Below are 13,364 nucleotides of genomic sequence, written 5' to 3'. Positions count from 1 at the left end.
GCCGGGTATGATCCTAGCCGGGATGCTTATTTGTTTTAAGATGGATCATTATGCGTATCATTAAGTCCCCCCAGTTTGATGGTGGTAGCTGGAACGGTTATCGTCATCAAACTTTTCAAAACGAAGCCATGCTTCCGATTGGATGTGCATTTAATGTTTGTCAGCGTGAAAAGACAGTTTCTGCAAATACGCCCCCTTTTGGTGTTTTTTTCATTTTTTAAATTTTTAGAACGGCGTTCGAGGGACTTCTTTTTGCAATTTTAATCATTGCTTTTGCCAATCCATCTTATGATCTGAGCCGTTGGATCAATTTTCTTGAAACCTATAAATAGTTTCCCTTTTCCAATATTTTTACTTTTTACAGCCTTCGTACCCTAAATGTTTCTTCGTCAAAAACCAACCGTTTTTACGAAAGAAGGTACCTTTTCTGTTTCCCTCTTTTTATTGCTTTGCTTTTTTGTATTTTCGTATATATGGCGGATCAGTCTTCCACTTCTACTAGTGCTCCCGAATCTTCTTCCAAACCTTCAGTAGATGTTAGTGGTATCATGAGTCAAGTGTGTGATGGATATCTTGAATAAATGGTACAGAGGTACCCGTTTTTGACCCGTTAAACATTGAGGGTGGCTGACGCCATCCACCGGGCCCATAAGCCTCCCCCGGGCATGGTTACCATTTATGGTGCAACCATTAGCGTGGGCAACTTTCGATTGCCCTATTCTAAATTCATGTATCAATTCTTCACACACTATGGAATAGCACCTGCTCAGGTACATCCCTATGCGTACTATAAATTGGTAATGTGGGAGATGTACCTTAATCATTATCATATTCTTCCTACCGTCTGCATGTTTTGATTTTGTTTCTTCGTCTCAAGGTCTGAGATTGGATGGTTTACCATTAAATGGAGATCATTGTTCAATTTTACTGGAGACATAGATACTTCATTAAAGGAGTGGCGGGCGTCTTTCTTTTTTGTCGATAGCAAAGGGCTATCGCCACGATTTGTTGATCGCTGTGAATGGGCAGTCAATGTGAAAAAGGGAGCCAATAAAATCCTGAATCTGAATGCTGCCGAGAAGGCTTGCATATTAGCCATCCGAGAGTTCAAGTTTCCCCAACGGCCATACCCAGAGGCCATGCTTGTTTTGGGAGGAGTTACCCACCAATGGCCAGATCCGAATACCAAGCCTGTTCTTCGTTTTAATGAAGCAGGTGAAGACTGATCCTAGCCGGCTACTATGTCGCCTAGTTTATTAATCGTATACAGACCTCATTTGTTTTTGTTGTCTATACAACAGTAATGGATTTTGCTACTGCAATGGCTTTTGGTGACCTCGCGGAGATCCGGGTGGATACTGTCCCGGTCAATCTGGGAGCTGAGCCGGATGTCGCTCCCCAGGACCTTGAGCAGAATGTCAGCGACGGGACCGACTTGATTCTTTCCGGTCCGGATGTGCCGGAGGGGCACACGGTGGTGAAGAGTAGGATTCACAAGCTTCCTCCACTGCGGAAGAAGGCTAAAGGTAACTGTCTTGTTTCGATAAACCAATCTTTCCTAATATTTTGACTTGTCTCATGCTTAACTTTCTTTTTTTAAAAACATTTGTTTTGCAGCTGCTGCCGAGCCATCTGTTGGTGCCGGTACAATCGAGATGGAGCCCATAAATTTGGTTGGAGAGGGTGAACAGTTTACCCTTGAAAGCTTTGACGACCTTCACTTCAATATCTCTGCAAGCGATGATCTTGTCCGTGTCTTCTCTCAGCTGGACATCGATTACCCCGGCTGCAAGAGTGTTTTGGAGAAGGGTCATCTTCGTCCCTTCGCCAAGCAGTTTCCGGCCTCCCCCGGGAAGACTCCAAGGCTATCCGAGCCCGGGCACTTATGGCGATTAATACACTTTTTCTGGATGGTTTTGACCGGGAAGAGCAGGTGGCGGACCTGAAGTGCCAGCTGAGGGCTGCCAAGGATGAGCTTGCCCGGGTGGTAGAGGAGAAGGATAGTGAGGTTGCTGCCAAGGAGGCTGCCCTGGAAGAGTGTAAACGATTGCGGGGTGTTCTTCCTTCTATTTTGAGGAAGGCCATCAATTCCTCCAGTGAAGTCACCCTTTAAGGCTTATTTGGATAGTTTTGGGGCGGCCAATTTTACCCACGCCGTTAGGCTGATGCAGAAGTATCATGTTTGTGGGGTCGTCTCCTTGCATTCGGATATTACCGGGAAGGTTAATTCGGCTGCTCCGCAGGAGCACCAGGCTGCTCAGAAGGCCTTGGCAGAGATCCGTTTTGGCAGTTTCGAGGATCTTTGTGCCGGAGATGGTACAACCGTGCAGCAACTCTTGGATTTTAATTTTTAGTTTATTGTACTGCACATTGTTGTGTATTTTTGAAGAAACTTGTAATGAAGTCACGTGTAATTAATGAAAGTTTAATTCCAAGTATTTTGTGTCGAATTTTCTTCAGTTGAACTAGTTCACATCTTCGTATGTAGGGCTAGACTACACTTGTATTAGTTATGGCGTGTACACCGTGCAGTTAGGCGTGTTTATGCCATCTACTCATTGGCCGTTTATCAGTATAAACTTGTACCGACGAGGGCTAGACAATCACCTCTTAAGGGGGTACAAAATAACTTGCATGGGACTTATATGGATGCCGGAATCCGTCTGCCGCTAACCGGTTATTATTATGTGAACATCGTTGTAAATAACATAATGACTAAGTTATTGTAACGGTAAAATTCTTTTATTCATTCCTTAAAAAGGAAAAACATACATAGTCTTTATTAGGAGAAAAAGACATAAATATCAAGATAACCATGAGTTGAAGTGATCAGTTTCAATCACGGTACCCATCTAAATCTCAGTTGTTGCGCTTAGCCACTTTTGTTTCCTTCAACCGTTTTCTTGTCCCGGTTGGAGCTCTCGCAGCTTTCAGTCCTGGAATGTTTGAATGTCGGATTGAAGGGTTCAACCTTTTCATACACACCATTAAATGGTTTCTCCATTCCCGGCCGGTGACGCCAGCCGGCAACTGCCTTTTCTACCTTATTGACGATGACTGAATTTTTACCACTGAAGTGTGCAGATGGGGAGAAAAAAGTTAGCCTTTTAAGAACAAATACACGTTTTTCCTCCATGACATGTGGTGTCTTCCATGATTCGGCACATTGCCTATCTCGAGTGCACTTGTTCCCGGGGAATGGGTGTCGTGTGGATTGAACCGTTACCACGCCTCGCCGGGTTTGGAGTTTGAGTATACCATGAGCGGTAGAGGCAATTGCACCGAACTTCCTGAAGAACTGTCTTCCCAGTATCACATTTGTGGCAGTCACAGATTTGACGACATAAAATTCGATTACTTCACTACGGAGGTAGGGTTGAGTACCCACCATGACCGTTGCCTTGAGTTTACCTATGGGTTCTTCATTGGAACCCGTGAACCCAGAAATGTTGGCAATAGATTGTCTCATCTTCCTTCCGACACAATTTGGGAGCCGGGAAAGGCAATGGGCATACAAGATTTCAACTTCACTTCCCATTTCGGTGTATATTTCGCTAATCGAGAACCCATCTATCAGGCTAGTAATGACTATCGGTTCATCCCAGAGTATCGTGGCGGTAATCCCGGGAATGTGATGGCAGCATCTTTCCAGGAGCTTTGCGGAACAAAATATTCCTTCTCGACGTTGATCATGTTAATGACAACTTTATCTTTTGCCTTCTCACGCTTCTTGCCGCCTTCCTTTTACCAACTGAATGTTTTGTTGGGGTCAGCGTTTTTGAACTTCCGTCCTGACAACAAGTGGTTAAGTTCAAATGCCTTGATTTTGGCGATGATTTCATGTATTAACGCTTTGCATTCATCGGTGTCATGACCATTGTTAATTCACAGCACTTGTCCAATTTTTGATCGTCCCGTTTGTCTAATGGTGCCGGAGGGATGAATTTTGCCTTTACGGGCTCCGTTAACAGTATCTTCCTTGGAGTTTTGGAAAGGCTGTCAATTAGGGATCCCTTATCGTATGGTCTTCGACTGCTCTTATCATGCCTATGGTTGTCATGGCTTTTGCCATAGCTGTTGTGGCTTTTGTGATGGCTTTCACTGCGTCTGCTGCTGGCATGACGGTGCCTGCTGTCGCTTCTCCTTTCCTCTTCTCTTTTCTTTTCGTCCCGGTGATACCCAACATGTCTTTCCCTTCCAGAGTGTTGGTATTGCCGTGCTACCGTCACGGAATCTGCAAATGTACTTGGGATGTTCCACCCGAAGTTCAGAAACGAGCGATGGGTGTGCATCTTTGTCCAGGCATGTTATGAATCCAGAAATCTGCTGTGTTTCCAGGAGCCCTGGGATTTTTTGACACTCCAGCATATACCTTGTGATGAAGCTTTCAATTTCCTCTCCCCTATACATTGGTATTTCGTGAGCATACAGGTATGTATTTTCCCGCAAGTATGCGAAGCATGTGATTCCATTTGGTGGTAATTTGGCGAACCACTCCCTAGCAGCCGACTGTAGGACAGTCGGAAAGAGATGGTACGCTACCTCATCACTCCAATGTTGAGTTTTCATGGTGCCTTCAAAGATTTGCAGGAAATCGTCCGGGTCAGTAGTGCCATTGTACACCCCCAAAGTGACCGGTATGACGATGTTAGCAGGGAGTATACAGCCGGCGATCCGTTCGCACAGCTTTTGGCTAGTAGCTGACATCTCAACCGGTCGGTTTGCTTTGTTACCGGTGATTAGGGCGAACAGATTCTCAAGTGCAGTTCCCTGGACGGCGGGTTGTGACAGGGAGTGTTTGTATGCTGGCGGCGCAGCCTGTACGAGGAGCTCGGTCAGCCATGCATTTGCGGTGGCCTTAGCGACACCCTCGCTTCCCGCGCCGATGTTTAAAAGTGGGCTAATCTTCAGAATGTCTAGTGTTTGCGATTGCTACCTTTCTGCTAGACTGTTGTCGTTCAGCATGGCTTTTAGCTTTTAGATTACTTGTTTTTCGATGTCGGCTGAGATCATTTTGGTGATCATGTCGGTGTCGTTGTGAGACGATCCGATGCCGCTTGAACCACCAGTTTTGAGACCAAGGGTGCCGAGCTTCAACCTATCTCCATCGGGTGGTGACCCCTCGTGTGTGTCCTCGTCGTCGTCGAAGACATTCATCTCATCTCCCGATGCGTCACTGGAGTGGATGTGAGCGATTGATTGTTTTAGAGGTTGAGATGGCTCCACCGTTGGTGAGCTTCCTTTATTCAAAGGTGGTTGAACGTCATCACTAGTGCCTTTCTTGCTTGGCGTTTCACTATTTGGTTTCACTGTGTTGTTCGTACCTTTAGGTAGCGCCATTTGATCAAACCAAAATCGTCTGGTTAAAGTAGATTTCGGGTTTGAGTGCTTGATTCAGGGAAAAAGAGTAAGTAGAATGTTTTAACTCCAATAATTATGCAAACCCCGATTTGGAATCTGGATTCCAAGGGCGTAAAACAATCGATTGAATTAACCTTATTCGATCAAAATTGAATAAGTTAATATCTTAGAGTGAAGATTAGCTCCGACGATGATCGGAGAGCTGATCGGAATTGAGTTAACGACTGGAGTAATGCTACCGTAGTTGATTTGGGCAGAGTAACATTAATGCATCCAGTGTTGTGTAATAAACGATCTTGTTCACGTATTTATAGATGTTAGGAGGGAATGATGATGTGGCATATGTCCCTTTCATGGTTGTAACGAACTTTGCCAATCCCGAGGGGTGACATGGCACCTGTCCCTTTCATGGGAATAATCAAGCAGATCCTAACAAACTTTCCTAGATTCGTGGGCTGACGTGGCATGCCGGATGATCGTTGGGAAAGGGCCCTTCTTCCGGGACGAACGGTGCCGGGTAAGATCCTAGCCGGGATGCTTATTTGTTTTGAGACGGATCATTATGCGTATCATTAAGTAGCGAAAATCATGTCACTTGGTTGTATAATTAAAAGGTACTTATACCTCGAAGGTTATCCTCAGTAAAGCACTAGGTTTATTAGTGAGTTGAGTTCTAATCCTAACCCTCGTTATCAGTTTAGTTAACTGAATAACAAGGTACCATGTTGATTAAACACTGATCACAAATGGAAGGAGTCCGTCGGGTTAAGCTGACAAAACCTTAAATGAAAACTAACAATCATTTCATCATACTAATGAGATCATACCAAATCAAACATTATACAACATTAAAGTTGATATACTGAAAGTAAAGAAGATAAAAACTTAGCAGATACCTAAACAGTTGATATGACTCAATCCTAGGGCAACAATCAAACAAGAACATGCAATAGGTTTGGATCATACAGTTAAGGCATTATCTAGATCTTAACAGCTCCTAAGAGGTCTCCTTGGAACAGTCAATAGGCATTCTAGGTCATTCATGTCTCAATTCCTAAGTTCCGTGTCCTAAAAGCGCATTAGATGCCTCTCGGGAACTCTGGCCATATCGAATTCATAGAATCTTTAGATACAGTATAACCAGGGGTCTTAATCCTATGAAGTAGCTAAGTTCATATAGGTGGACAAGTCCTGATCACAACCTAGGTTGGTCAATCCTTAAGATATTAGCATACAAATCTATCAGACTCACAGGTTCAGCATAACAATAGTAACTGTACTAATTTAACATAATTACGCTAGCCCAAACTTCTATCACGGCAACATACAGATTAATTAAGCTAAGATGGTAATATCAGAACGCATTATTAAACATAAATGGTAACAATACATGTTTAATACAAAAGAGAAGCGTTTCGGATAAAAACCTGAAAAGGCTGAAGAAATCTGCCCGAGATTGCAGGGACTCGCCGGGATATCCTCCGGAAAATAAAAGCTAAGCTAGCTACTACTAAAAACTAACTAAAAAGCTTGAAAATATAATATGAATTACAAATTGAGTGTGTGTTGAAATGGATGGAAGAAGCCCTTTAAATAGACTTGGATTTTGCCTGCAAACGGCTGGCAGGCCGTTTAGCAAGACGTTTGGCAGGCCGTTTGCAGAGGCCGTTGGCTTGGTCAGCCGTGTTTGATGCTCGTTTGTTCGACCCATGTGGTAAGCCGTTTTCCATAGTGGCAGGCCGTTTGGTAGACCGTTTGCTGCCCTGGTCAGCTTGTTTCCTGGATCGTAACTTGACTTTCACTGTTTTCACTCTAGATTCTTCGTTTTAGCTCCGTTTCACTTGATTCTTTTTGCATCGCCTTCGTAATTACTTAATCTAGAAAATCAACCAACAAAGCGATTATTTTTGCGATAAAGTTTGGAACTTTATGGATTTAGGGCTTAATATCGGGGGTAAAAACGTGACTTTTTGGCCGATATCAGATGTATTAACTCGTATGTACATATTGTATTCACTAAGCGTTTTTGCTTACTCGTTGTTGTCTAACCTCTTTTATAGGTTTTTTTTAGCAAGGGATAGAGTGCGATAGTTGACTTGTGCATGAATGCTTTTGGACTGCGGATATGCTTGTTTGTGCTTATGCTAGATGCCTTTGGTAGGTGCTTTGGATGGGATAGTGATATCCCAAGAATCATGCTTCGATCTTTTGGTTGACGTTTTGTCAAATGGGTCAACAATGTAATATCATTTTGAAACGGGTCACTTACTTATCTAAGGATTTTAATGAATTTTTAAGCGAATTGTGTATGAAAACGGAATCCTGAAAGTTAATGCAGGTTTTGAAGTGTTTGGTTTGAGTTAAATGTGTTTTAAAATGTTTTAAGTCTTGTCAAAATGTTCTTAAGCTGCTGGAATCTGTTCCCGTTGTGTGACGTGCCGCGCGGCCTAGGGGAGCGCCGCGCAGCAAAACTAGTCTGTGTCTCAAGTTTTGAAACAACTTCTGATATGGAATTTTGTTATACAGCGCGCCGTGGGGCAATGTATATATAAAAAAAATTTCGTTTTCGAAAATACGTCTAGGTCGTTTCAAATAGACAAAATTACGCTCGTCGTCCCTGAACTTGTATTCAGCCTTCTTAGGTCATCCTTAAACATTTTTTTTTCTGGCGTCATCCCTGAACTCGTACTTTGTAACTTCGGTCGTCCCTCCATCTACATTCCGTCCATTTTTCTGTTAAAGTGACTCAAGTGCGAATCATGTGAGAGTATTTCGGTCTTTTTATCATTGTCTAATATATTTTAATTTAATTAATTTTTTCTTTATCTTTTTTTCTATTTTTCCCTTTCAAAATCCAATGTCTTCTTTCTCTTCCTTATTTTTCACATCCCCATTTCATCTCTCTTTATCTCCTTCACCTTCCAAAATTAAAATCAAATGCATAGTTTAGATCAATCAAATATTCGATCACCACCATGGTCGCCACCATCTTCAACCGCATGCCGCCTTCTTCAACCTCTGCCACTTCCACGCCGTTTTCAACCTCCACCACTTCCACTGCCACTTCCAGTGTCGTCAACAACTTCTACCACCGTTGCCGTCTTCAGATCTTGAAAATCTCTCCAGATTCGTGAATAGATTTGAAGGATAGACCCATTTCTTTTACCCATCTTTTCACTTTCTAAGTTTAAGTTAAAATGAATCTATTCATGACCATGGTGATGATGATGATGAATACGATTGGCTCTGTGTGAGCAATACCTATTATATATATGTATTATAGTTATATTATTGTATTGTATATTTTGCTTTGGTTATTTTGGTGTTTGCATTTTTAGGGTTCTACAACAGTTATTTATTTATTTTTTATTCTGAGGTTTGAAGTTTCATGAATGGTGTTTTAGTGTTTATTTTAGTTGATTTTTTGAAAAGTTCAGTAATTTAAAGTTGGAATCAACAGCAGTAAGTGAAATTTGTTATCTGCTGTTTTAACATTATATGCAAGTATGTTGCATATTACTCCGTATAATTTGGAAACAGAAAAATAGAGCACATTTTTATGCAATGAAAGAAAGTAATACATTAATGATTCAGATTTGTTAGTCGACAATTTTATGCGAGACCAGGTTTTGATGACGATAAACTCATACGCAAGTCTTTGATTTTAATTTTGGAAGGGGAAGGAGATAAAGAAAGATGAAATGGAGGTGTGAAAAAGAAAATAGATTTGAAAGGGAAAAATAGAAAAGAAGATAAAGATAAAATTAAATTAAATTATTTTAGAAAATAATAAAAAGACTGAAATACGCTCACATGATTTGCACATGAGTCACTTTAACAGAAAAAATGGACGGAATGTAGACGGAGGGACGACCGAAGTTACAAAGTAAAAGTTCAGGGATGACGCCAGCAAAAAAAAAAGTTTAAGGATGACCTGAGAAGGCTGAATACAAGTTCAGGGATGACGAGTGATAACGCTAAAAACGAACATGTATTTCATAGCATTATTCCTCAAGAAAGACAAGCTTTTAGTTGCAATTGTTCTATTTACAAGTAATATTCGTTTAAATAATAAAAGGTGAAGACAAAAGACAGATTCGACGAATTGAAGACGCAAACGACCAAAAAGCTCAAAAGTACATAATACAATCAAAGTGGTTCCAATTATTGATAAGAAACGTCTCGAAATTACAAGAGTACAAGATTCAAATCGCAAAGTACAAGATATTAAATTGTACGCAAGGACGTTCGAAAATTCGGAACCGGGACCAGAGTCAACTCTCAACGCTCGACGCAACGGACTAAAAATTACAAGTTAACCATGTATATAAATATAATATAATATATAATTAATTCTTAAAATTAATATATATATTATAATATATTTTTAATTCGTCGGCAAACAAAGAGCCAAAGCTGGGTGAGCTGTAATTTCAAACTCCGCGACTTGCGGAGTTTGAAGAAGGAAAATTCCGCGAGTCGCGGAGTTCCCCTGGACTCAATTCCCTATAAAAGCCAACGCAGTTCGACGAGTTTTAATATCATAAATCAATCTCTCTCTATATATGTATACGTAATATTTATATTTATATTTTAATTTTAATTTTAATTTTAATTTTAATTTTAATTTTAATTTCTAATAATAAGGGTATGTTAGCGAATGTTGTAAGGGTGTAAGTCGAAATTCTGTCCGTGTAACGCTACGCTATTTTTAATCATTGTAAGTTATGTTCAACCTTTTTACATTAATGTCTCGTAGCTAAGTTATTATTATGCTTATTTAAAATGAAGTAATCATGATGTTGGGCTAATTACTTAAATTGGGTAATTGGGCTTTGTACCATAATTGGGGTTTGGACAAAAGAACGACACTTGTAGAAATTAGACTATGGGCTATTAATGGGTTTTATATTTGTTTAACTAAATGATAGTTTGTTAATTTTAATATAAAGATTTACAATTGGACGTCCCTATAAATAACCATATACACTCAATCGGACACGATAGGCGGGATATTTATATGTACGAATAATCGTTCATTTAACCGGACACGGGAATGGATTAATAGCCACTTGAATTATTAAAACAGGGGTGAAATTATATACAAGGACACTTGGCATAATTGTTAACAAAGTATTAAAACCTTGGGTTACACGCAGTCGATAACCTGGTGTAATTATTAAACAAAGTATTAAAATCTTGTTACAGTTTAAGTCCCCAATTAGTTGGAATATTTAACTTCGGGTATAAGGATAATTTGGCGAGAACACTCGCACTTTATATTTATGACTAATGGACTGTTATGGACAAAAACTAGACGGACATATTAAATAATCCAGGACAAAGGACAATTAACCCATGGGCATAAAACTAAAATCAACACGTCAAACATCATGATTACGGAAGTTTAAATAAGCATAATTCTTTTATTTCATATTTAATTTCCTTTATTTTATATTTAATTGCACTTCTAATTATCGCACTTTTATTTATTGTTATTGTATTTAATTGCACTTTTAATTATCGTACTTTTTAATTATCGCAAGTTTATTTTATCGCACTTTTATTTATCACAATTTCATTATCGTTATTTACTTTACATTAAGTCTTGTATTTATTTTTAATTTTGGTTTTAACTGCGACTAAAGTTTTAAAATCGACAAACCGGTCATTAAACGGTAAAAACTCCCCTTTATAATAATAATATTACTTATATATATATTTGTATTTTTATAAATTTAAACTAATATAGCGTTAAGCTTTGTTTAAAGATTTTCCCTGTGGAACGAACCAGACTTACTAAAAACTACACTACTGTACGATTAGGTACACTGTCTATAAGTGTTGTAGCAAGGTTTAAGTATATCCATTCTATAAATAAATAAATATCTTGTGTAAAATTGTATCGTATTTAATAGTATTTCCTTGTAAAATTTAATAGTATTTTATACCCCTTAGCTTTAACTATCAAGTATTTTTGGCGCCGCTGCCGGGGAACTCAATTTCTTGCTTAAACGCCGGAAGCGTAACGCTAAATAAAAAAAATTATTTTTAGTTTACTTTTATAAAATACGTTTTTATAAAAATACGTTTTAAATATTCGAAAACATAGAAAAGAAAACAAAAAAAAAATATTTAAATATTTTTAAGAGATTGTTAAATATTTAAGTTTTATAAAGTTTCTTTATTTTTATTTTATAAAAATATAAGTTTTATTTAAATATTTTGTTTTTATTTAAAACATAAAATCAAAAACCGAAAAAAAATTTATATATAAATCTAGTTTTAAGATTTTTATTTATAAAATTGTAACATATTTTTATTTCTATTCTAGTTTTTAAAATATAAGTTTTATTTAAATTATATAAATATTTTAATTAAATTAAAAACAGATAAATAAAAAAATATATATATAAATAAATAAAAAAACCGAAACCTGTCAAACGAAGCTACCTAATCTGAATTTTCGAACCCCGCTACTCGCGGAGTTTTCCAGCTTCGGGCACCGCAACTCGCGGAGCCGCCCTGACACACGTGACCAGAAACCCTAATCGCAATAAATACGGGGTAATTATTATTATTATTAACTTTAAACCTAATTAGGTTATTTATATTATATTAATTAGTTTAGTTATTTTATTATTTGTATTATTTAGTTAAATTAGTTTAAATAAAATATAAAATTAATAGTTTTATAAAATAAATAATATAAAAATAATATTTTTATAAAAAATTGTACTTTTTATAACTTTTAGTATATTTTTATATTTTGTCTCTTTTTAATTTTTTAGCGTAATATTTGTATTTTTCGCTCGTATTTAGTTATTAATTCATAGTTTTTGCCATAGTTATTTTTTTTTTATTTAGATTTTTAGGCTTTGCCGTAAAATCCCTTAAGTGCTTTTTCTTTAGACTAAGATTAAAGTGCTTTAGAATTTTGCGACGTCTTTTTAAGTTTTAGTACCTTTTTAAGTCATTTCCATTTGGGATATAGTTTTACTTGTAAGCTTTAATATTTTTAGACACCTTTTACCTATGTATCAATTATCATTCCAATTAGTAATCTCAATTTGCGATTATAATTTTAAGTTAGTGGTAGTAATAAGGTTGGGTTAGTCGAGTGTTTTAAAGTTTTATAAGTCACTCTTTTTCTTTCTTATTTTCGACGCCTTTTATTTTTCAACTCTTTTCTTTTTCTTCCTTATTTCTCGACGCGCTCTTTTTCTTTCTTATTTCTCGCTATTCTAGTTTTTAGGACATAGATTTTTATTCTACTTCTTATCTAAATTTCTTAAAATTACGAAAATTTATTTTAAGTGGTTAAATTGATAGACATCAAAATTTTCTGGTTCGTAGTAATAGTTGGATTTGTACGTGGACCGGGTTATTGGAGCCAAACAGTACTCAATTATATTGAGACCAAACGAATCCTGCCCCTCTGCTGCATTTTTGGCTATTCGAAACGTGGGCAAAATCAGAAAAGTCTATTGATTGGATAACTTATATAATTTTTTTTCCCTTTTTAAAAACTAATAGGATATTCAGTGAATGCACCGAGCAAGACGTTCACCACCTTTTGTACGTTCACCACCTGTAACTAGATCAAGACATCTAGCTAATATTGTCGCCGTTGATAATCCATTTTTTGAACCCGACCTCACAATTGAGAATCCGGAGAATATTCAGGGACGATTCATAGATTCTGAACCACTAAACTTTCCTCCGGAAACACCAATCATTCAAACAGAGATTGTTGAGGAACGAACCATTAAATCAGAATCCTCTAGTGATTCCGATTCAACAAATTCAATTATGGAGAATCTGGAACCTTTAAGTATGGAAGACCGAATGAGAGCTAAACGCACTGGCCAAGGTCACGCAATTACTCATCCAGACATTAATGCGCCAGATTATGAAATTAAAGGACAAATTCTACACATGGTGGCTAATCAATGCCAATTTAGTGGTGCGCCAAAGGAAGATCCAAATGAACATCTTCGTAC

This window comes from Rutidosis leptorrhynchoides, chromosome 5 (assembly GCF_046630445.1).
Source record: "Rutidosis leptorrhynchoides isolate AG116_Rl617_1_P2 chromosome 5, CSIRO_AGI_Rlap_v1, whole genome shotgun sequence".
In the NCBI taxonomy this organism is placed as follows: Eukaryota; Viridiplantae; Streptophyta; class Magnoliopsida; order Asterales; family Asteraceae; genus Rutidosis; species Rutidosis leptorrhynchoides.
Note: the sequence above shows the minus strand (reverse complement) of the source record.